The 25991-nt window shown below is 43.2% G+C and overlaps 1 protein-coding gene across 1 annotated transcript in view; it reads right to left on the bottom strand.

Moving 5' to 3' along the window:
* Nucleotides 1-9946, bottom strand: part of LOC106606347 (NLR family CARD domain-containing protein 3) — a 28991-nt gene extending 19045 nt beyond the window's left edge. Inside the window, exon 1 of the mRNA XM_082976138.1 lies at nt 9724-9946. The gene's annotated coding sequence lies outside the window, so the exon portion shown is untranslated. The remainder of the gene's footprint in view (nt 1-9723) is intronic.
* Nucleotides 9947-25991: the final 16045 nt, after the last annotated feature.

A 25991-nucleotide genomic window follows, 5' to 3' on the forward strand; every position in this document is an offset into this window, starting at 1 on the left:
AATGCTAGTCACATGCTAGTCACCTGCTAATGTAAAAAGCTGGTTTTTGATATAAATATGAACTTGATTGAACAGACATGCATGTATTGTATAACATAATGTCCTAAGATTGTCATCTGATGAAGATCATCAAAGGTTAGTGCTGCATTTAGCTGTGGTTTGGGTTTATGTGACATTATATGCTAGCTTGAAAAATGGGTGTCTGATTATTTCTGGCTGGGTACTCTGCTGACATAATCTAATGTTTTGCTTTCGTTGTAAAGCCTTTTTGAAATCGGACAGTGTGGTTAGATTAACGAGAGTCTTGTCTTTAAAATGGTGTAAAATAGTCATATGTTTGAGAAATTGAAGTAATAGCATTTCTAAGGTATTTGAATAACGCGCCACGGGATTCAACTGGCTGTTGAGTAGCCCAGAGAGGTTAATGAACAATGTAATGTAATCTTAATCGATGTTGATTGATGATGATAATAATAACAACACAGGTGAGTCAGATTATCATTTCAAATTAACTGTGTACAAGGGGGCAGACAAGGCGCCTCTCCTTGGGGGAATCAATGAAAGACCTCTGATCAGGATGTGCTGAACTGTGAACACACAAAACATTATTTGACACACAGCAGAGAAGTGGTTAAATTGAATGTTAAAATCCTCCAAGCTGAATGGGCACACTATGGCTTAATTTGCCTTCACTATGGTTAAAGACAAGCCACTGTATTTTCAACTGTTTGATGAGCTTACCTAGCAAAAATATTACCCTCTAAAAATTAGGGGTTCAACAAGGGTTATTCTAAGATCTTCAAAGTTCTTCGAAGAACCTTAGGGTTCTTGGCAAGGAAAATGGCCCCAAAAACGTTATTCCAAGAACCCCATAGGAGGTGGGGTTCATCAAGGAACTTCCTTCGTTGGTGGGGGTTCTTGCTGGACCCTGACTGACCAACTGAAACTTTTGGATTTGAATTTGAAAGGACAGCAGGTGCAGGCACTTAACTGAAAAATGTAAAGATCTCCTCAATTTAAAGTAAGGTTTGTCCCTTGTATGATATCAATTGATATTGTTTTATGGTAATACTATCTATCTTTTCATATTTGTGCAAGGATCGGAGAAGAACCCTTGTTGAACCCCTAATTTTCAGAGTGTAGGCTATTTAAAGAGTGCGAGGTGGGTGGAGGAATTGACCGATAAATCTATCGATATAGCAGCCCATAGCATAAGTTCGTCTGTCAAACGTGTACAGTGCCTTCAGAACGTATTCACACCCCCTTGACTTTTTCCACATTTTGTTGCGTTACGGCCCCAATTTAAAATGTATAAAATGTAGGTTTTTGTCAATGGCCTACAAACAATACCCTATAACGTAAAAGTGGATTTTTTTTTATTAATTAAAAATTTAAAGTTTAAATGTCTTGAGTCAATAAGTATTCAACCCCTTTATTATGGCAAGCCTAAAAAGGTTCAGGAGTACAAATGTGCTTAACAAGTCACATAATAAGTTGCATGGACTAAATCTGTGTGCAATAAGTGTTTAACATGATTTTTGAATGACTGTGTCACGTCCTGACCGTAGAGAGCTCTTATTTTCTATGGTAGAGTAGGTCAGGGCGTGACTGGGGGGTTTATCTAGTTTATTTATTTCTATGTTGGGTTCTATTTTTTTTTTTCTATGTTGGGGTTTTTGTATGATTCCCAATTAGAGGCAGCTGGTCATCGTTGTCTCTAATTGGGGATCATATTTAAATTGTTTTTCCCACCTGTTTTTGTGGGATATTATTTTGAGTTACTGCATGTTGCACCTCTGTCGTCACGGTTTGTTGTTTTGTTTATAGTTTATTGTATGTCTTGCTAAGTTTCACATATTAATAAAGATGTGGAACGATACTCTCGCGGCGCCTTGGTCCTTCTCTACAAACGGACGTGACAGACTGCCTCATCTCTGTACAACACACATAGAATTATCTGTAAGGTCCCTCAGTCGAGCAGTGAATTTCAAACACAGATTCAACCACAATGACCAGGGAGGTTTTCCAGTGCCTCACAAAGAAGGGCACCTATTGGTAGATGGGTAAAAAACATTGACATTGAATATCCCTTTGAGCATGGTGAATTTATAAATTACATTTTGAATGGTGTATTAATACACCCAGTCACTACAAAGATACAGGCATCCTTCTTAACACAGTTACCAGAGAAGAAGGAAACCACTGAGGGATTTCACCATGAGGCCAATGGTGACTTTAAAACAATTACAGAGTTTAACGGCTGTGATAGGAGGAAACTGATAATGGATCAACAACATTGTAGTTACTCCACAATAGTAACCTAATTGACAGAGTGAAAAGAAGGAAGCCTGTACAGAATAAAAATATTCCAAAACATGCATCCCGTTTGCAACAAGGCACTAAAGTAATACTCCGACAAATGTGGCAAAGCAAATAACGTTTTGTCCTGGATACAAAGTGTTATGTTTGGGGCAAATCTGTTTGGGGCAAATCTAATACAACACATTCCTGAGTACCACTCTCTATATTTTCAAGTATAGTGGTGGCTGCATCATGTTATGTGTATGCTTGTAATTGATAAAGACTGGGGAGTTTTTCAGGATAAAAAATAAACAGAATGGAGCAAAGCACAGGCAAAATCATAGAGGAAACCCTGGTTCAATCTGCTTCCACCAGACACTGGAAGATTAATTCACCCTTCAGCAGGGCAATGACCTAAAACACAAGGCCAAATCTACACTGGAGTTGCTTACTAAGAAGACCGTGAATGTTCCTGAGTGGCCAAGATACAGTTTTGACTTAAATCTATGGCAAGACCTGAAAATGGTTGTGTAGCAATGATCAACAACCAATTTAACAGAGCTTGAAGAATTTTGAAAATAATAATGGGTAAATGTTGCACAATCCAGGTGTGGGAAGCTCTTAGAGATTTACCCAGAAAGACTCACAGCTGTAATCACTGCCAAAGGTGCTTTCAATTTTCTAAAAACATGTTTTCACTTTGTCACTATGGGGAATTGTGTGTAGACGGGTGAAACAAAATCTATTTAATTAATTTTGAATGGATTCATACCACAATGTAAATTACTTGAATCTGGCTTATTGTGTGGTCAATAACTGATAAATACATAATGGGCAAGAAACATATTGTTTTTAATAAAACCAATTAAACCTCCGGTCCACCTTCTCATCTTTGTGCTCTCCTTCTCAAACTGAACAGAACACAGGCTAGTCAGAGTACAAGGCCTAATCACCATTTTTGGGGGGGAAGAAGACTGACTCTCCTCCTGAACTGTCACCACAGGCTTACACAGCACAGCCATTGGTTAGACATCACAGAAAAACGTTTTTTTTTTTTTTAACCACAAGATCAAAGCGGGCTCAGGGTTGGAAGGAATGTTCATTGCTGTGTGCAATGCAGCTTGTTGTATTTTACACCATCCCAGCAGCTATCCTAAAAATATAACATTTGCTTGTGCTTCCCCAAGCATGCACTTCATAGCCTATTACCTATAGGTAATGGATAATTTGATTGAGGCCACATTAAGTAGCCTATAGGCAGTGGTGGAAAAAGTATTAAATTGTCATACTTGTGTAAAAGTAAAGATACCTTAATAGAAAATGACTCAAGTAAAAGTGAAAGTCAACCAGTAAAATACTACTTGAGTAAAAGACTAAAAGTATTTGGTTTTAAATATACGTAAGTATCAAAAGTAAATGGAATTGCTCAAATGTACTTACAGTAGGGGGAAAAAGTATTTGATCCCCTGCTGATTTTGTACGTTTGCCCACTGACAAAGAAAGGATCAGTCTATAATTTTAATGGTAGATTTATTTGAACAGTGAGAGACAGAATAACAACAAAAATATCCAGAAAAACACGTCAGAAATGTTATAAATTGATTTGCATTTTAATGAGGGAAATAAGTATTTGACCCCCTCTCAATCAGAAAGATTTCTGGCTCCCAGGTGTCTTTTATACAGGTAACGAGCTGAGATTAGAAGCACACTCTTAAAGGGAGTGCTCCTAACCGCAGCTTGTTACATGTAAAAAAGACACCTGTCCACAGAAGCAATCAATCAATCAGATTCCAAACTCTCCACCGTGGCCAAGATCAAAGAGCTCTCCAAGGATGTCAGGGACAAGATTGTAGACCTACACAAGGCTGGAATGGGCTACAAGACCATCGCCAAGCAGCTTGGTGAGAAGGTGACAACATTTGGTGCGATTATTCGCAAATGGAAGAAACACAAAAGAACTGTCAATATCCCTCGGCCTGGGGCTCCATGCAAGATCTCACCTCGTGGAGTTGCAATGATCATGAGAACGGTGAGGAATCAGCCCAGAACGACACGGGAGGATCTTGTCAATGATCTCAAGGCAGCTGGGACCATAGTCACCAAGAAAACAATTGGTAACACACTACGCCATGAAGGACTGAAATCCTGCAGCGCCCGCAAGGTCCCCCTGCTCAAGAATACATATACAGGCCCGTCTGAAGTCTGCCAATGAACATCTGAATGACTCAGAGGACAACTGGTGAAAGTGTTGTGGTCAGATGAGACCAAAATGGAGCTCTTTGACATCAACTCAACTCGCCGTGTTTGGAGGAGGAGGAATGCTGCCTATGACCCCAAGAACACCATCTCCACCGTCAAACATGGAGGTGGAAACATTATGCTTTGGGGGTGTTTTTCTGCTAAGGGGACAGGACAACTTCACCGCATCAAAGGGACGATGGACGGGGCCATGTACCGTCAAATCTTGGGTGAGAACCTCCTTCCCTCAGCCAGGGCATTGAAAATGGGTTGTGGATGGGTATTCCAGCATGACAATGACCCAAAACACTCACACCTGTGTTAACAAAAGAATCACTGACATGATGTGAGCTGGTCCTTTTGTGGCAGGGCTGAAATGCAGTGGAAATGTTTTTTGGGGAATTCTGTTCATTTGCATGGCAAAGAGGGACTTTGCAATTAATTGCAATTCATCTGATCACTCTTCATAACATTCTGGAGTATATGCAAATTGCCATCATACAAACTGAGGCAGCAGACTTTGTGAAAATTAATATTTGTGTCATTCTCAAAACTTTTGGCCACGACGTAGATATTCCATAAAAAATCTGCCGTTTCCAGCTACAATAGTCATTTACAACATTAACATTGTCTACACTGTATTTTTGAAAAATGGTATGTTATTTTAATGGTCAAAAAATGTGCTTTTCTTTCAAAAACAAGGAAATGTCTAAGTGACCCCAAACTTTTGAACGGTAGTGTATGTGCTTTTAAAACAATAGGTAGGCTAACACACAAAGCATAAAGAGGACTGTTTCCAAATAGTCTGTGGGACAACAAAAATATTTTAATCCCAAAGTAATCTGTGTTACCCGCAGCCTGAAAAATGCAGACCGCCCCTCAATGATCTGTGTTGGACCCGCAGGTCCCGTAGGCATCCTGCGGGACTGCAGCCCTCTAGTGCACAGTCAGTACACAACACTGCTCATCATGTCTTAGCAGGATCAGATGGTGACACGGGTCCCAGCAGGGTCAGGCAGCCAGGGAAGACCAGTATATGGAGCTCAGGTGAATTTTGCAGAATATTAACAATATCACTGAATGATACAAAGATCCACCTTGAATTGATGGGCAGACCTACAGTAGCTACAGGACAGAATCTTAAACTTAAAGCTACAGCCTTTGATAAGGCAGTCTGAAAAACCTCCAAAGTTGATTTCCAAACTGTATCAAGGGTTGATAGAGGCTTTTCCCAATGACACAAAACATGTAAAACAAACATGTGAGGAAGATCTGGTAAAAGCCAATGATGATGAATGGATACAGATATGTTAGAATGCCAAGTCATCTTCATAGAATCTCAGACATAAATTAGTGCAGTTAGTGCACTTCGGGCTAGGGGGCGGTATTCGGAAGTTCGGACAGTCTGACGTGCCCAAAGTAAACTGCCTGTTACTCAGGCCCAAAAGCTAGGATATGCATACTGGTTGTATTTGATAGAAAATACTTTAAAGTTTCTAAAACTGTTAAAATAATGTCTGTGCGTATAACAGAACTGATATGGCAGGCAAAAACCAGAGGAAAATCCATCCAGAAAACATTTTTTTGGAGCTCCCAGGCCATTCCTATGTTTGCCTATTGAATAATAAAAAAAACAGCACCCAGTTTGCAGTACCAATGGCTTGTTTTTTGAAAAACGAAACAAGTAGTTGTAGTTTATCCAAGGTGTTCCTCATTAGGACTGTAGTCTTGTGGCGCGGGTGAACATACTACATTCCGTCTTAAAAATTATCATTTATTTACATATTAGGGCACCTGAGGATTGAATAGAAACGTTGTTTGACTTGTTTGGATGAAGTTTACCGGTAACTTTTTGGATTATTTTGTCTGCATGTTGAACGAGTTGAATGAGTGGATTACTGAAATCAAACGCGCCAACTAAACAGACTTTTTGGGATAGGATTTTATCGAACAAAACAACCATTTATTGTGTAGCTGGGACCCTTGGGATTGCAAACAGAGGAAGATCTTCAAAGGTAAGTGATTTATTTTATCGCTATTTGTAATTTTTGTGACACCTGTGCTGGTTTGAAAAATATGAGTGTGTGGGGCGCTGTCCTCAGATAATAGAATGCTATGCTTTCGCAGTAAAGCCTATTGTAAATCAGATAACGCAGTTCGATTGTATGACACTTGTATTTTCATGAATATTTAATATTACGATTTTTGTATTTTCAATTTGGTGCTATGCAATTTCACCGGATGATGTCAAATCGATCCCGCTAGCGGGATCCGATCCGCAAGTTAAGACCATCCATAGAACGTACTATATGCCAGTGAAACTGAGTTACATGCACTCAGAAATCCTCTGCTGGAGGTGTAAAACACAAAAGGGGACATATTTGCATATGTTATGGTCTTGTGAAGGCTGGCTGAATTCTGGCAAAAGAGTATGTTTTTTTGTTATCTCAGTATGTCTACAGATTTTCCCTTCTCCCTGTTTTTGTTTGCTTGGAAATGTTGACACTGTAGACTTCTTTGAAGAAATTGTGTAACCAAGCATTTATAGCATTTATTGGAAGGTTGGTTATCCTCCCAAAATGTCAAGTTATGTATCACGAGATTTGATTTATTATAAGATTAAGGGTATACTGGGCAACTTTCACCCACACTTAATATGTTGTGAAATCTGTTATTAATGTATTTCAATGTTTTTAAAATGTATTACTGCCTTAATTTGGCTGGACCCCAGGAAGAGTAGCTGCTGCCAGGGGATCCATAATAAATACACATACAAATAAGGTCTGGATGCCTTATATGGAATACAGTACGACTAAAGGAGTCTGTATTGAAAACATGACCACATCAGGGGAGACACCTATTTAGGCAATCCCTAGCTGCTGGGATGCTCAGTCCTGGCCCTGGGGGTCTGCCGTCCTGTGGGTTCTCACTCTGGCCTAACACACTCCCAAAACCAATAATGAATGTTTCACTAAGATCCTAAAGCTGAGTGGGGTGTGTTGGGGCGCTGCAGGGTGGTGGACCCCTAGGGACAGGATGGGACAACCCAGCTATATTGTCTGCAAGCAAAAAGAGCTCTACAATACTATTAGGCCTATGAGATTAATTATATGGAGGATTTTCTGTTTCTGTGTGTTAATGTATATTTGAGGTGTATATGTTTATTTATTTATTTCAAACCTTATTAGGGAATAAAACATTTTAAGGTGAGAACTGGGAAGGAAATTGTGTTGGGAGAGAGACTGGTGGGGGTCGGGCGTGCAGGCGGCTCAGGCTGGCTGGTTGGTCTGGCTGAAATTTGACATAGAGGATGTCTTAATAAGGACAATCAAAAGTCTTTGTATTTTTTCAAGAGTTGTTAATTTGTTATGCTATTGGTTATAGGTGCGAAACAATATTTATTATTGAATTACCTTTGATCTAGTTCCGTCTTATTAATCCCTTATTTAATAATGATCTCTTACCTTGCTTGATGACTGTGGGCAGTTTTGTTTACTTTTGTTCTAAATAGAGACGCCATATTGTGTAAAAATGCAGGAAATTAGCTTTAGATGCCCCCCCAAAATATGGGGGAGGAACCCCTGATCCTTCTAAAACCAAAGTGGCGTCCCTGCCTACTTAGTTAGTAGACTTGTTGTTGTGTGTTCTATGTGATATAAATATTCCTCTCAAGGGGCATTTAAGTTGCGAGTGATAGGGAGAGAAACACGTAGACTATTCTGACAAGCACTCAATTCACAACAATTATTAATGCAATGGGGGAAAACAATTTTGAATGCAGTTTTGGGGAAGCTATTTTGAAACCAGTGTTGGCCTTTGTTCAAAAAGCGTGTCGTCCCAGTTTACCATTGCTAACATTTTATTTCTTTACTCCTTCAATTGCGCGAGAGGCATCGTTTTACAAACTCGGTTACAACTGGAGTTTCAAGCATGGTTAGGAGGGGTTGCGCAACGAAAGAACGGTTAATTTGGCTCCCCGATTTGTATACTTTCAGTATTGCTTTTTGAGCTCCAGACGTCAATTATCTGCTCCATGCTATTTTTTTCTGTGCTTATTTTTTGGTTGTTGTTGCAGGCCATCTAATAATTTGGTCAGGTAAAAATTCACATTTCACGACCTGCCATAATGGTAGGTAACGTTTTAGGCTATACATTTGGAGTGACATTTTTTTTCATGGTTTTTCAATTTCTAAACCTTACTGAATGATGAACCGTTTGGGAGCCAAATTAACGGCTCTTTTAGTTGAATGGAACCAAATGATCTGGCTCACAGAAAAGACTCGCAATGCCCATCACTACGCAAAAGAGCTCAAAGGAGACAATGCATCTTAAAAGGGCAATGACATACTTTTTAATATATACCCCCAAAAATCTAAAATTAATAAAATAATTATTAATAATAATAACCACAATCAGGATGTTGTGTCCAATGGGGTAAATGCAGATGGACAAACTCCGCTTCAGTTTATGCATATTTTATAGCAACTAATCCGTTGGGCTACAGGAAATAATGTGTATTTCTAATAGCACATCTGATAATAGGTCCAATATGTACACATTGTTTTAACATAATTTTCCCCAATATGTTTTGGGGCTAATTTCTGGAGGTGGAAATTATATTTTAGATTGTTTCAGCATAATTTTATTTTCATTAATTTTGCAGTAGAATGTCCTTTTAAAAAGTCACCAGAACTGAGCTTTTCAGTCCTATATACACATTATTCTGGGTAGGAACCCGGACCCCCTAAACAAAGGGACTGGAATTGGCCAAAATCGCAATTTAATACATGTACCAAAGTATCCTCTTTTCCTAAAACATGATGGTCATGACTTCCTTACATGAAAGGAGAGGTTAACTTGGCCAAGAAAAACCATCTGAGATCAATATATGTTTCAAATGTTCTTTGTTGTCGTTTGTTTTAAATACTGCATATAGTGTTGTGTATTCACGCATGTAAATTCAAGAGGAAACAAAGAACGGATGGATTGACCGCAATGAAAAACTGCCCAAATAGCGATGTTTTACATACAGCCGTTTTTTAAAGGACCAAAGAGTAATATTGCGATACTGTACTTTATAGCATTTTAACTTCAGGTATATCTGTAAACACATGGATTCCCAGTAGGATAGACTATTTTGTTATTGATGCATTTTATTTTACGCCATTCGGAAAAGTTTCCTACCTGTTTTTTGTCTCCTGCAAATGTAATCCAGAGCCTGTTATTAAGGAGGTGCTGTTTCTTTGTTGTGCACACTTTCCACATGGTGTCCGCAATTGACTCCCTTCTCTATCTAACGTTTTCGAGGTGCTCTTTCCCGCCCAAAAAACACCTGATCAGGATCAACAACAATCTTTCAACATCCATCTGCCAGTAGGGTTCTAAGGGGTAACTACTAGCCCCTCCCTGGCTACCACTGCTCTTGCTCAACAACACAATTCCTGGGTCATCAGAACTTTTTAAGGTATTTCAACAAACGATTTTGTGGTAAATTGATCAAATTCTTTGACATTTGGAAAGTTAGATTAAGTTAGTTCGATAATTGTTTTTTTTTAATATACAAGTAGGAAAGCCTTAAGAAAAATAATCCACTTGTTTAGAGAGAAAAATGTAGATAATTTTGGAGTAAAGTAGAACTATGTTGAATGAGTGTGTTGGTAACTAGGGGATAACTGGCCCCTGGGGGCTAGTTACCCCTTTATGGTTATGAATGTGTTTATACCTGTCATTTAGACAATGACTAGCCCAGTTAGCGCTAGTTTATGCAAACTTTCTAGCTAGCAACTTCACTAGCAGTAAATGTTAGCCAGCTAGCTAGTTTAAGCTGCTAGGAGTGCTAGCTAGCAACCTTACTACCAGATCGTCTGAGGTAAAATAAATTAAAAAGATAACATACTTAATTGCAGTTGTAAATGTTTCCACTAGTGACTGATAGCTTTACAGTTAATATTACTTTATAAGGGTTTTCGTTGGAGCTACTACGGAGTCCAGACCAGGTCTCCACCGTGCGCATTCCCCCTGAATATGCCAATTTGGCTCTCGCCTTCTCCAATTACCACCTCATCGACGGGGCGATTGTGTGATAGATCTCCTGGTAGACGCTGCACTTCCCAGGAGTCACGTGTATCCCCGACCACAGGCGAAGACGGAGGCTATGGAAACATATGTCTCCGATTCCCTGCGTCCTCCACTTCACCCGCCTCCTCGAGTTTCTTTTTGTGAAGAAAAAGGAGGGAGGTCTGCGCCCGTGTATTGACTATCGGGGTCTGAATCAGATCACTGTGAGGTATAGTTACCCGCTACCGCTTATAGCCACAGCGATAAAGTCAATGCACGGGGCGCGCTTCTTCACCAAACTAGATCTCAGGAGCGCTTACAACCTGGTGGGTATCCGAGAGGGAGACAAGTGGAAGACGGCTTTCAGTACCACCTCTGGGCACTATGAGTACTTCGTCATGCCGTATGGGTTGATGAATGCGCCATCAGTTTTCCAAGCCTTTGTAGACGAGATTTTCAGGGACCTGCACGGCAGGGTGTAGTGGTGACAACTCCATTGTGTCCTCCTCCCAGAGTGCTAAGAACCTTGGCGTGACCCTGGACAACACCCTGTCGTTCTCCACTAACATCAAGGTGGTGACCCGATCCTGTAGGTTCATGCTCTACAACATTCGCAGAGTATCCAGGCACTTGTCATCTCCCGTCTGGATTACTGCAACTCGCTGTTGGCTGGGCTCCCTGCCTGTGCCATTAAACCCCTACAACTCATCCAGAACGCCGCAGCCCGTCTGGTGTTCAACCTTCCCAAGTTCTCTCACGTCACCCCGCTCCTCCGCTCTCTCCACTGGCTTCCAGTTGAAGCTCGCATCCGCTACAAGACCATGGTGCTTGCCTACGGAGCTGTGAGGGGAACAGCACCTCCGTACCTTCAGGCTCTGATCAGGCCCTACACCCAAACAAGGGCACTGCGTTCATCCACCTCTGGCCTGCTGGCCCCCCTACCTCTGAGGAAGCACAGTTCCCGCTCAGCCCAGTCAAAACTGTTCGCTGCTCTGGCACCCCAATGGTGGAACAAGCTCCCTCACGACGCCAGGACAGCGGAGTCAATCACCACCTTCCGGAGACACCTGAAACCCCACCTCTTTAAGGAATACCTAGGATAGCATAAAGTAATCCTTCTAACCCCCCCCACCTTAAAAGATTTAGATGCACTATTGTAAAGTGGTTGTTCCACTGGATATCATAAGGTGAATGCACCAATTTGTAAGTCTGCTAAATGACTTAAATGTAAATGTAAATGTGTATATTGATGACATTTTGATATACTCCGCTACACGTGCATGTGTCCCTGGTGCGCAGAGTGCTTGGTTGCCTGTTGGAGCATGACCTGTACGTCAAGGCTGAGAAACGCCTGTTCTTCTAACAGTCCGTCTCCTTCCTAGGGTATCGCATTTTCACCTCAGGGGTGGAGATGGAGAGTGACCGCATTGCAGCCGTGCGTAATTGGCCGACTCCCACCACAGTAAAGGAGGTGCAGCGGTTCTTAGGGTTTGCCAACTAGTACCGGAGGTTTATCCGGGGTTTTGGTCAGGTAGCGGCTCCCATTACCTCACTGCTGAAGGGGGGACCGGTGCGCTTGCAGGGGACAGCTGAGGCGGACAGGGCTTTTAGTCACCTGAGGGCTCTGTTTACCTTGGCTCCCGTGCTGGCCCATCCGGATCCCTCTTTTGCGTTCATAGTGGAGGTGGACGCGTCCGAGGCTGGGATAGGAGCAGTGCTTTCTCAGCGCTCGGGTATGCCACCGAAGCTCCGCCCCTGTGCATTCTTCTCGAAGAAGCTCAGCCCGACGGAGCGAAACTATGACGTGGGGGACCGGGAGTTGTTGGCTGTCGTCAAGGCTTTGAAGGTGTGGAGACGTTGGCTTGAAGGGGCTAGACACCCTTTTCTCATCTGGACTGACCACCGCAATCTGGAGTACATCCGGGCGGCGAGGAGACTGAACCCTCGCCAGGCAAGGTGGGCCATGTTTTTCACCCATTTTGTGTTTACCCTTTCTTACAGACCAGGCTCCCAGAATGCGAAGGCAGACACATTGTCTAGGCTGTATGACACAGAGGAGCGGCCCATGGATCCCACTCCCATACTGGTGGCGCCGGTAGTGTGGGAGCTGGACACGGACATTGAGCAGGCGTTACGTGCAGAGCCCGCTCCCGTTTAGTGTCCCATCGGGGGTCTGTACGTCCCGTCTGCTGTTCGTGACCGGTTGATCTATTGGGCCCACACGTCACCCTCCTCTGGTCATATTGGGATCGGTCGGACAGTGCACTGTTTGAGCGGGAGGTACTGGTGGCCTACCTTGGCTAAGGACGTGAGGGTTTATGTTTCCTCCTGCTCGGTGTGCGCCCAGTGTAAGGCTCCTAGGCACCTGCCCAGAGGTAAGCTACACCCCTTACCCGTTCCACAGCGGCCTTGGTCGCACCTGTCAGTGGATTGTCTTACTGATCTTCCACTCTCACAGGGTAACACCACGATCCTGGTCGTTGTGGATCATTTCTCTAAGTCCTGTCATCTCCTCCCTTTGCCCGGTCCCCCTACGGCCCTACAGACTGTGGAGGCCTTGTTTACACACGTCGTCCCGGCACTACGGGGTGCCTGAGGATATAGTGTCTGATCGGGGTCCCCAGTTCACGTCTAGGGTCTGGAAGGCGTTCATGGCTCGTCTGGGGGTCTCGATCAGCCTTATTTCAGGTTTTCACCCCGAGAGTAATGGGCAGGTGGAGAGAGTTAACCAGGATGTGGGCAGGTTTCTGCGGTCCTATTGCCAGGACCGGCCGGGGGAGTGGGCGGAGTTCGTGGCCTGGGCCGAGATGGCACACACTTCGCCACTCCTCCACTAACATCTCTCCCTTCCAGTGCGTATTGGGGTACCAGCCGGTTCTGGTGCCTTGGCATCAGGGTCAGACCGAGGTTCCTGCGGTGGACGACTGGTTCAGGTGCGCGGAGGAGACTTGGGAAGCTGTCCGTGTCCACCTTCAGCAGGCCGTGACGCGCCAGAAGAGTAATGCAGATCGCCACCGCAGTGAGACCTCGATGTTCGCACCGGGGGACCGAGTCTGGCTCTCGACCCGAAACCTGCCCCTCCGCCTGCCCTGCCGAAACCTGGGTCCGCAGTTTGTGGGGCCATTTAAAGTCCTGAGGAGAGTGAACGAGGTATGTTATAGGTTACAGCTTTTAAAGGTTACAGTTTCCCCCCGATTACCGCATTAACCCCTTGTTCCATGTGTCTCCCCTCAGGCCGGTGGTGGCTGGTCCGCTCCAGGAGTCTGAGGTGCGGGAGGTTCCTCCGCCCCCTCTGGACATCGGGGGGGCCCCGGCGTACTCCGTTCGCTCCATACTGGATTCGAGGCGCCAGGCGAGGGGCCTTCAGTATCTCATGGAGTGGGAGGGGTACGGCCCGGAGGAGAGGAGCTGGGCTCCGGTGGAGGACGTGTTGGACGTGTTGGACCCATCTATGCTGCAGGAGTTCCACCGTCTTCGTCCAGATTGCCCTGCGCCTCGCCCTCCGGGTCGTCCCCGAGGTCGATGCACTGCTGGAGTTGCGCGTCAGGGGGGTGGGGTACTGTCACGACTTCCGTCGAAGTTGGTCCCTCTCCTTGTTCGGGCGGCATTCGGCGGTCGAAGTCACCGACTTTCTAGCCATCGCTGATCCTCTTTTCATTTTCCTTTGGTTTTGTCTTGTCTTGTATCACACCTGGTTCCAATCCCATCAATTACATGTTGTGTATTTAACCCTCTGTTCCCCCACATGTCTTGTCGGTGATTGTTTGTTTGTAAGCTATGTGCAAGTTATGTTCTGGTGTGCGACAGGTTTTGTACCCACTTGTATTATTTTGTATATTTTGGTTGTCGGAGTTTCTGAGCACCTATTAAACTGCTCCGTTTATACCAAGTTCGATCTCCTGCGCCTGTCCTCCCTGCCACCAGCACGCACCCCCTTACAATAGCCTTTTAGCTATTTTATACAGCATTTTATGTCATATTGCTGGATAGCTAGCTACATTTTTAAGAGAGAGCTTTTCAATTGGCATCTCTCCCCCTGTTTTCAGTCAAAAGTGGGGACTGGATTAGGTGTGAGCAGTGCAGGAGATGAGTTCATGAGTTGTGCTTCAATTTTACTGGGGATCGCTTTATTTGTGACCTATGTACAAATTAGAATCGTGCAATCGCAGAGCATAAGAGAGTTACCACATCAATATTCCACTGAGTTAATTAGTTAAGTTATTGTTATTAAATGCTATATTCCAATGTTATTTCATGTTATTAGTTATATTCCAATATTATATTCCATATACATTTTTTAAATGAATTATATACAACTATTGAAAACCCTTTGCTCCTGAATGTCATTTTAAAGACTGCTGAGATTTAAAATCTTCCATTATTCAAATAATATTTTGTGCAATTGTACATAATGGATTGTATTTTATTTTATTTCCCAAGATGGCGTAGCAGTTCAGACGTCCTTTGTCTTCCTCTTGTCGTGTCCCGTGTATATATATATATATATTACTTTTTTTTTACATATTTTCTTCGCATATGTTTTTACATATTTTTTTTCTTCTCAAAACACTCTCCTGCAACCCGCCTCACCAATTTAAAAAATAAAAGTATTATTTACCTCAAATCTGAAATCCACAACAGAAGCTAGCCAGAGGTTAGCCAGTTCAGCTAGCCACGGTTAGCGGTCCTCAGCTATCCATTAGCTCGAAAAGCTATCGGCAGTTTTTGTACACCGCGAGTCAGACCAGAGCTTACCAGACCTATTCTCTCTCCATATCCCCGGATTTCTACCGTAGGCTCTGGACATTTACACCTGGATCTTGCAGCTAGCTAGCTGCTATCTGAGTGACTATTGGCAACGTCTGTCCCGGAGTTAACATAAATTATTCCGGAGCTAGCCAGCTGCAGAGTTTCATCAGCCACTCCTGGGCTATTCCGGAGCTAGCCAGCTAAAGAGTTTCATCAGCCACTCCTGGGCTATTCCGGAGCTAGCCAGCTGAAGAGTTCCATCAGCCTCTCCTGGGCTACAATCACCTATCCGGACCCGTTTTACTGCCGATGCGGAGCCCCATCGGGCCTTCACGACTGGACCACCGACGTTATCTGCCCGAGGGAGTTATCCAACTGGCCCCTACGTCGCAACGGAAACCCGAATGCCCATCTGCGGCCCGCTAATCGTTACCTGTCTCATCGGCTGCTATCTGAATAGGTCTATCGGACAATTTTCTTGGGCCACTATAACTAACTATTTTGCCAATTGGACTGGTCCCCCCTACCACACGGAAACCCACTAATCTACAGACGGAATCGCACGAGGTGGCTAAAAACAGACCTCCCTCCATCTTCTACCAGCTTGCTACCTATGGCTCGGCTAGCTATCTAACTCTCACTGGACCCTTTGATCACTCGGCTAAGCATGCCTCTCCTTAATGTCAATATGCCTTGTCCATTGCTGTTCTGGTTAGTGTTTATTGGCTTATTTCACTGTAGAGCCTCTAGCCCTGCTCATTATACCTTATCCAACCTCTCAGTTCCTCCACCCAGACATGCTATGACATCTTCTGGTTTCAATGATGTTTCTAGAGACAATATCTCTCTCATCATCCCTAAATGCCTAGGTTTACCTCCACTGTACTCACATCCTACCATACCTTTGTCTGTATATTATACCATTAAGCTATTTTATCGCCCCCAGAAACCTGCTCCTTTTTCACTCTATTCTGGACGTCACAGACGACCAATTCTTATAGCGTTTAGCCGTACCCTTATCCTCATCCTTCTCTGGTGATTCCTCTGGTGATGTAGAGGTGAATCCAGGCCCTACAGTGCCTAGCTCCACTCCTACTCCCCAGGCGCTCTCTTTTGATGACTTCTGTAACCGTAATAGCCTTGGTTTCATGCATGTTAACATTAGAAGCCTCCTCCCTAAGTTTGTTTTATTCACTGCTTTAGCACACTCTGCCAACCCGGATGTCCTAGCCGTGTCTGAATCCTGGCTTAGGAAGTCCACCAAAAACTCTGAAATCTTCATCCCTAACTACAACGTTTTCAGACAAGATCGAACGGCCAAAGGGGGCGGTGTTGCAATCTACTGCAGAGATCTGTCCTACTATCCAGGTCTGTACCCAAACAATTTGAACTTCTACTTTTAAAAATCCATCTCTCTAAAAACAAGTCTCTCACCGTTGCCTCCTGCTATAGACCACCCTCGGCCCCCAGCTGTGCTCTGGACACCATATGTAAACTGATTGCCCCCCATCTATCTTCAGAGCTCGTGCTACTAGGTGACCTAAACTGGGACATGCTTAACACCCCAGCCATCCTACAATCCAAGCTTGACGCCATCAATCTCACACAAATTATTAATGAACCCACCAGGTACCACCCCAAAGCCGTAAACACTGGCACCCTCATAGATATCATCCTAACCAATTGGCCTTCTAAATACACCTCTGCTGTTTTCAACCAAGATCTCAGCGATCACTGCCTCATTGCCTGCATCCGTAATGGGTCAGCGGTCAAACGACCTCCACTCATCACTGTCAAACGCTTCCTGAAACATTTCAGCGAGCAAGCCTTTCTAATCGACCTGGCCCTGGTATCCTGGAAGGATATTGACCTCATCCCATCAGTAGAGGATGACTGGTTATTTTTTTTAAATGCCTTCCTCACCATCTTAAATAAGCATGCCCCATTCAAGAAATGTAGAACCAGGAACAGATATAGCCCTTGGTTCTCCCAAGACCTGACTGCCCTTAACCAACACAAAAACATCCTATGGCGTTCTGCATTAGCATCAAACAGCCCCTGTGATATGCAACTTTTCAGGGAAGTTAGAAACCAATATACACAGGCAGTTTGAAAAGCTAAGGCTAGCTTTTTCAAGCAGAAATTTGCTTCCTGCAACACAAATTCAAAAAAGTTCTGGGACATTGTAAAGTCCATGGAGAATAAGAACACCTCCTCCCAACTGCCCACTGCACTGAGGATAGGAAACTCTGTCACCACCGATAAACCCACTATAATTGAGAATTTCAATAAGCATTTTTCTACGGCTGGCCATGCTTTCCACCTGGCTACCCCTACTGCAGTCAACAGCACTGCACCCCCCACAGCTACTCGCCCAAGCCTTCCCCATTTCTCCTTCTCCCAAATCCATTCAGCTGATGTTCTGAAAGAGCTGCAAAATCTGGACCCCTACAAATCAGCCGGGCTAGACAATCTGGACCCTTTCTTTCTAAAATGATCTGCCGAAATTATTGCAACCCCTATTACTAGCCTGTTCAACCTCTCTTTCGTGTCGTCTGACATTCCCCTAGATTGGAAAGCAGCTGCTGTCATCCCCCTCTTCAAACGAGGGGACACTCTTGACCCAAATTGCTATTGACCTATATCCATCCTACCCTGCCTTTCTAAGGTCTTTGAAAGCCAAGTCAACAAACAGATTACCGACCATTTCGAATCCCACCGCACCTTCTCCGCTATGCAATCTGGTTTCAGAGCTGGTCATGGGTGCACCTCAGCCACGCTCAAGGTCCTAAACGATATCGTAACCGCCATCGAAAAGAAACAATACTGTGCTGCCGTTTACATTGACCTGGCCAAAGCTTTCGACTCTGTCAATCACCACATCCTCATCGGCAGACTCAATAGCCTTGGTTTCTCAAATGATTGCATCGCCTGGTTCACCAACTACATCTCTGATAGAGTTAAGTGTGTCAAATCGGAGGGCCTGTTGTCTGGACCTCTGGCAGTCTCTATGGGGGGTGCCAAAGGGTTCAATTCTTGGGCCAACTCTTTTCTCTGTATACATCAATGATGTCGCTCTTGCTGCTGGTGAGTCTCTGATCCACCTCTACGCAGACGACACCATTCTGTATACTTCTGGCCCTTCTTTGGACACTGTGTTAACAACCCTCCAGACGAGCTTCAATGCCATACAACTCTCCTTCCGTGGCCTCCAACTGCTCTTAAATACAAGTAAAACTAAATGCATGCCCTTCAACCGATCGCTGCCTGCACCTGCCCGCCTGTCCTGCATAACTACTATGGACGGTTCTGACTTAGAATATGTGGACAACTACAAATACCTAGGTGTCTGGTTAGACTGTAAACTCTCCTTCCAGACTCACAACAAACATCTCCAATCCAAAGTTAAATCAAGAATTGGCTTCCTATTTCGCAACAAAGCATCCTTCACTCATGCTGCCAAACATACCCTCGTAAAACTGACCATCCTACCGATCCTCGACTTCGGCGATGTCATTTACAAAATAGCCTCCAATACCCTACTCAACAAACTGGATGCAGTCTATCACAGTGCCATCCGTTTTGTCACCAAAGCCCCATATACTACCCACCACTGCGACCTGTACGCTCTCGTTGGCTGGCCTTCGCTTCATAATTGTCGCCAAACCCACTGGCTCCAGGTCATCTACAAGACCCTGCTAGGTAAAGTCCCCCCTGATCTCCGCTCACTGGTCACCATAGCAGCACCCACCTGTAGCACGCGCTCCAGCAGGTATATCTCTCTGGCCACCCCCAAAGCCAATTCCTCCTTTGGCCGTCTCTCTTTCCAGTTCTCTGCTGCCAATGACTGGAACGAACTACAAAAATCTCTGAAACTGGAAACACTTATCTCCCTCACTAGCTTTAAGCACCAGCTGTCAGAGCATCTCACAGATCACTGCACCTGTACATAGCCCATCTATAATTTAGCCCAAACAACTACCTCTTCCCCTACTGTATTTATTTATTTTATTTTGCTCCTTTGCACCCCATTATCTCTATTTCTACTTTGCAGTTTCTTCTACTACAAATCTACCATTCCAGTGTTTTACTTGCTATATTGTATTTACTTTGCCACCATAGACTTTTTGCCTTTACCTCCCTTATCTCACCTCATTTGCTCACATTGTACATAGACTTATTTTTCTACTGTATTATTGACTGTATATTTGTTTTACTCCATGTGTAACTCTGTGTTGTTGTATGTTGTCGAACTGCTTTGCTTTATCTTGGACAGGTCGCAATTGTAAATGAGAACTTGTTCTCAACTTAAACAAAAATGATATAACAAAAAATGTAAACTGTAGCCATTTATTTCCCTTTATAGTTTATTTGCCTAAGCATGACCTTGATTTACATACAAGTTTTTCTCTCCAAACTTTGCTTTCTTGTGTCAGCAATTAGACATTGTTCTTAAGGGTGGCTAGTTACCACCTAGTACCCTAATAATTTTCATACTGTCCAAGAAGTGCAGGTGCAGGTGCAGGTGCAGGTGCAGATGCTTCCCAAACTGTTTTCGTAGACCACAGGAGGTTGGTGGCACCTTAAGTGGGGAGGACGGGCTCATGGTAATGGCTGGAGAGGAATCAGTGGTATGGTATCAAATACATCAAACACATGGTTTCCATGTGCTTGATGACATTCCATTCGCTGGTTCCAGACATTATTATGAGCTGTCCTCCCATCAGCAGCCTCGCCTGTCGTAGACCTACTGATATAGGCTACACACTCACAATCAATTTGTGCAATAAACTGCAAAAAGTATTGCATCAGTTTTTGTGCAACTTAATTTGTGGAAAAGACATACATCTTTGTGCTACTTCATTCCTAGGAAAATAGACGTATTTGAGGGGTACATTTCGGAACAATCTTTTGAAAGTTATTGGAGCAATGCATGATGGACAATGGTGTTCTACACTGCTTTTTTGTGTCCAACATTTATTTCTAAAAAATTAAAATAAACAATATTGTTAATCAACCAGGTTGTCACCGAAAATATTGTAATGTAATAGTAGCCTTACGTTTTTTTATTAATACCAATACTGTTTTCTATGCTATGATTTCGCTTAATATTTTGGGATACTGGTGCACTTGTAGTCAGAAAACATCTGTTTCATGACCAAACCCACTCTAGGTGATGGTGCCCATAATAACATGTCTAGGATCAGCTTTCTCTCTCCAAACAGTACCAGAAAATAACAAAAAGCGGACCCCTTGATCAGTACTGTCTGTACAGTATCACAGGTTATTGTGAAATAGACAAGGATTGCTCATTTGAAAGGCCTTTTTTTCATGTAGGCAACAGTACACAATTTTCTTCATAAAGCATTTCATAGGCTACAAGGCTACACTTTTTCGTGTAGCCTACATTACATAATTTTCTTGATAATGCATTTATTACAAGGCTCCACCTTTTCGTGTATATAAAAAAAAATGTTTTCATAATGCATTTTATACAAGGTATTGCCAGATTGGAGAAAAGGGACAAATTTGTTTAAAAAAATGGTGGTATTGATGGAGGTATGTATTTGATTGGGGAATAGGGATACAATTTAATTCTGGGAAATTCATCAATAAATGTGGGGAAACAGAAGACCGGCAAAAAAAATCTGCTTGGTTTAAATGCTCCTAGCGTATTTGCAACTATAACGAGTCTGTCTAGACTATGATCAATTAAGCCATATCTGTCACACCCTGATCTGTTTTTACCTGTCTTTGCACACTCTTGGCATTCTCTCAACCAGCTTCACCTGGAATGCTTTTCCAACAGTCTTGAAGGAGTTCCCACATATGCTGAGCACTTGTTGGCTGCTTTTCCTTCACTCTGTGGTCCAACTCATCCCAAACCATATCAATTGGGTTGAGGTCGGGTGATTGTGGAGGCCAGGTCATCTGATGCAGCACTACATCACTCTCCTTCTTGGTCAAATAGCCCTTACACAGCCTGGAGGTGTGTTCGGTCATTGTTCTGTTGAAAAACAAATGACAGTCCCACTAAGCGCAAACCAGATGGGATGGCGTTTCGCTGCAGAATGCTATGGTAGCCATGCTGGTTAAGTGTGCCTTGAATTCTAAATAAATCACTGACAGTGTCACCAGCAAAGCACCCCCAAACCGTCACACCTCCTCCTCCATGCTTCACATTGGAAACAACACCTACTCTGCATCTCACAAAGGCACGGCGGTTGGAACCAAAAATCTCTAATTTGGACTCATCAGACCAAAGGACAGATTTCCACCAAAGGACAGATTTCCACCAAAGGACAGATTTCCATTGCTCGTGTTTCTTGGCCCAAGCAAGTCTCTTCTTCTTATTGGTATCCTTTAGTAGAGGTTTCTTTGCAGCAATTCGACCATGAAGGTCTGATTCACGCAGTCTCCTCTGAACAGTTGATGTTGAGATGTGTCTGTTACTTGAACTCTGTGAAGCATTTATTTGGGCTGCAATTTCTGAGGTTGGTAACTGTAATGAACTTATCCTCTGCAGCAGAGGTAACTCTAGGTCTTCCTTTCCTGTGGTGGCCCTCATGAGAGCCAGGTTCATCATAACGCTTGATGGTTTTTGCGACTGCACTTGACGAAACTTTACAGATTGACTGACCTTAATGTTTTAAAGTAATGATGGACTGTCGTTTCTCTTTGCTTATTTGAGCTGTTCTTGGCATAATATGCACTTGGTATTATACCAAATCTTCTGTATACCACCCCTACCTTGTCAAAACATAGCTGATTGGCTCAAACACATTAAGAAGGAAATAAATTCCACAAATTAACTTTTAACAAGGCACACCTACTAATTGAAATGCATTCCAGGTGACTACCTCATGAAGCTGGTTGAGAGAATGCCAAGAGTGTGCAAAGCTGTCATCAAGGCAAAGGGTGGTTATTACTCTACGATGTAGAAAATAGTACAAAATTAAGAAAAACCCTTGAATGAGTAGGTGTGCCCAAACTTTTGACTGGTACTGTATATATATATATATATATATATATATATATATATATATATATATATATATATATATATATATATATATATATATATATATATAAAAAAAAAACGTTTATAAGTGCAAAAATGGATGTAGCTGTTAGGACCGACGCTGGAGATGAGAAGCAGGTATGGGGAGCTGAACATTTAATGAAGAACAGACAGGTGACAGGAACAGCGTCAGCACACGGGTATACAAAGACATGTGAACATTAATGCTGAAGCGGGGAACAGAACGGGAAAACAGACAGTTATAGGGGAAGTAATGACAGAGGTGATTGAGTCCGATAATCGCTGATGCGTGTGACTGGGGGAAGGCAGGTGTGCGTAATGATGGTGGCAGGAGTGAGCAATGCTGGGGATCCTGGCGCCTTTGAGCATGAGGGAGGGGGAGGGGGAGCGGGGGCAGGCGTGACAGTAGCAACTACATATTGCCTCTTTAAGTCTATCAACAGTGTACGAGTTTGAGCATGTATCCATTAGGCCTATGGATCTTTTTAAATTAGCATTAATAAGATGACCAATAAAATACCCACTTTTATTCCATGGGCTGGGACCCGCACTATGCAACTGTTGCAAGAGCGCATTTTTCACTGGCTGTCCACTGGTTTCAAAAACAATGATTAATAGGCAGCTTAACTTCTTGAATTCAACCATTATTGAGCTAAATACACATTTAGATTTGTGAACAGCCATCCACAACAACCACAATCCGTAAAGCGCAAATAGCTAAATGAGAGAGCAGCAGTGTGATTCACATCAATGCGCTATATAGATATCAATAATAAGTAATATCCGTATTGCCGTAGACTACACCACTGCTGTTATCCTTACCTCTAAGCGTTTATTCAAGTTGGATAATCTTTGGATGCCGACAGCAGTCGAACCATTGGAAGACATAGCTTGGATTGTAGCCTACAAAAGCCTATTCCTGCTCTTTCCCCAGGATCCATCAAACAAATTGGTCTGTCATCATAGGGATGGATCTATGACACGTCGAACAAATTTAAACTTGCCCCTCCGAGAAAACAGAAAAGTGTCAAATATTTTTTTCGCAAACATCCTTCCTGAATTGAAAAGTAATCCTCAAAGTAATCATATAGTTTTTCAAAAGTATCTGTAGTCTGATTACAATATTTTTGCCGGTAAAGTAACGGATTACAGATACAGGTTTTTTGTAATCCGTTACTCCCCAACCCTATTTACAATTGTCATCAGTCTAAATGCACATAACAGCTAGGAATAGGTTAGTGATACAGTAAATGTGTCCAACAAAATGTCTGATTCACTTGATCTATTGCATGAAATAAAGACAAATCAAAACAATACTGGCTTGTTCGATAGTTGTTACAAACTCTCAGCTCCTTCACACCCATTTGATGATCTTATGTCTTAACTTCACTGTCAGTGTCCTGTTCTGTAGGACAACTCCTTTTACAGGACAGCGCTCCCTCGCTCAGTGACAAACTCATTCCAGAAGCAGTAGCTTCTTCTTCTGTCTTTTCACAGATACTAGGAGGGCCTCCCCCTCTTCTTTCTCCCCAGAGAGACTCATTCTAGAGGGTTCTCTCCCAATCTTTCTCCACAGAGAGACTCATTTTGAACCCTTTGTCGTGTCTTTGGCTATGCCGGATTAAGTGATATGACATGCTAACCTATAAAATTCTCTCTGTAATTAATATTACCTGATTAAGCTAATCATGTAAATGTAATTAACTAGAAAGTCGGGGCACCACGGAAGATCGTTTATAGAGCCGTTATCTTCCGAATAAACTCTTAAAATACTTAGTAATATTTTACATCGATTGCAGTCAATATTAACCCTTATCTTATTTTCAGTCTCATAATGAAAGTTGTAAATTCTTGGCTATCTTCACGAACCCTGGCTAACAAGTTGAATCAGCAATGCAAAATTGGGTTTAACTATTTATTTACTAAATACCTAAACCAATCACACAGAATTACAAATACACCGAATACATATGATGTCATACAGAAAACGTCCTGGTGGACGGAACCTGTATCATGGCTGGTTACACAAAGGAAAGGGGGTTGGGCTTGAATGAAAGAGCGGGAAGATTTAGGAACAAAGAAACAGCAGCTATGCTATCGTAAATACATTATCTTATGCATTCTAAATTACCGCCCATTTGGAAAAGGAAAATGCAATAAATATTTACTCTGAGCTGCGCTTCGGTAGATTGGTCGTAGATGCTGGCCGGGTTGGCCAACAGATCTTCCTGTCCTCGGAAGAATGTCAATGGTGGTAAATTGGATACGTGGTGGTATCTTCGTCTGTCTGTTAGACTGGATCCGTCGTCCGTCCTTTCCTAGCCCACGTCTACAGCGGCCGCTGCTAACTCAACGGCTAGGAAGTATCACTTCTGTAGTGAATAAGCTCAAAGTTCATACCATTCGCCACCAAAGCTCACGCCGAGGTTGGCTTAGTTCTGTACTTGACATGTGTGTCCTTCTAACGTAGAGGCTGCAGACCTCACGTACTGGAACAACGTGGTTATCTTTTCGTCAAAGGCTTATATAGTGGAGAGGGGGAAGGATGTGTTTCATCGTTTATAACCCCTGTCTCTTCACAGGGGTGGGCCACTGATCAAGCAGGGCACTTTCCTTATGAAAACCCAATTCTCTCATTTGGAAGCTAAAATTACATTTAATCCCCTAACAAACAATTTCAATATCAAACATTTCAATTGCATAACAATTCCATGTTACTCTGATAACTAGAGGGTGTATACTTTCTCAGGTACAGTTTATGTCATCCTGTCATCAGTCATAATGTCTCAGATGACAACTGAACTGACATACATACTCATTACGTTCCCAAGCATATTTCCAACTGGTTTTATTACCAAAATATGGTTCCTTTTCCCCATTTGTTTGATGTTCCCAGACTCTCTATATTTAACACAGGCTATTCAAGTCCTTCAGTAGTGTCAGAGAGGGGAAGGGAGAAAGGTATTTATGGGGGGGTCATAAACCTTACCCACAGGCCAACGTCATGACAGTCCCCCCATGTTGGGTTCAATCTTGCGATTAAACTGCATGTTGTAAACCAACATAAAAATGAACGTGGGTTGTCCTGGTTGTGGATCATCGTTGTGGTCCCCATCTGGCGGTCGACCCGGGTAGGGTGTCTGCAAATGAAGAAGTCCGCTCCAAGGCTGGGCAGCAGATGTCCAGTTGGTGGTTGCTATTGCAGTCCCCCCTCTGGTGGTCGACCCGGGTAGGGTCTCTGCAAATGAAGAAGTCCGTTCCGTGGCTCGGCAGCGGATGTCCGGATTGGGATCGCCGTTCCGGACCCGTCGTCTGGTCATCCAGACTGGAATATCTGTGCAGTAACTTAGGCAGATGTTAACAACGCACACACACTCATGAAATATTTCATTACAATTCCTCCCAAATGAGCGGCGTTGTGGCACTAACTGATGGTTGTATGGGGGAGTTGTTTATGGCTTTATCACTTTCTATGTGCCGAAGAAAATGAAACAAAATGAATGAAAGCATAAACAAAACAAAATATAGTTATGCCACCTTAATCATCTAATTGGACTGTATTCTATCTACGTCCATGGTCTTGGCAAAATGACCCTATCATGGC

This window comes from Salmo salar, chromosome 06, assembly GCF_965601325.2.
Source record: "Salmo salar chromosome 06, fSalSal1, whole genome shotgun sequence".
Lineage (NCBI taxonomy): Eukaryota > Metazoa > Chordata > Actinopteri > Salmoniformes > Salmonidae > Salmo > Salmo salar.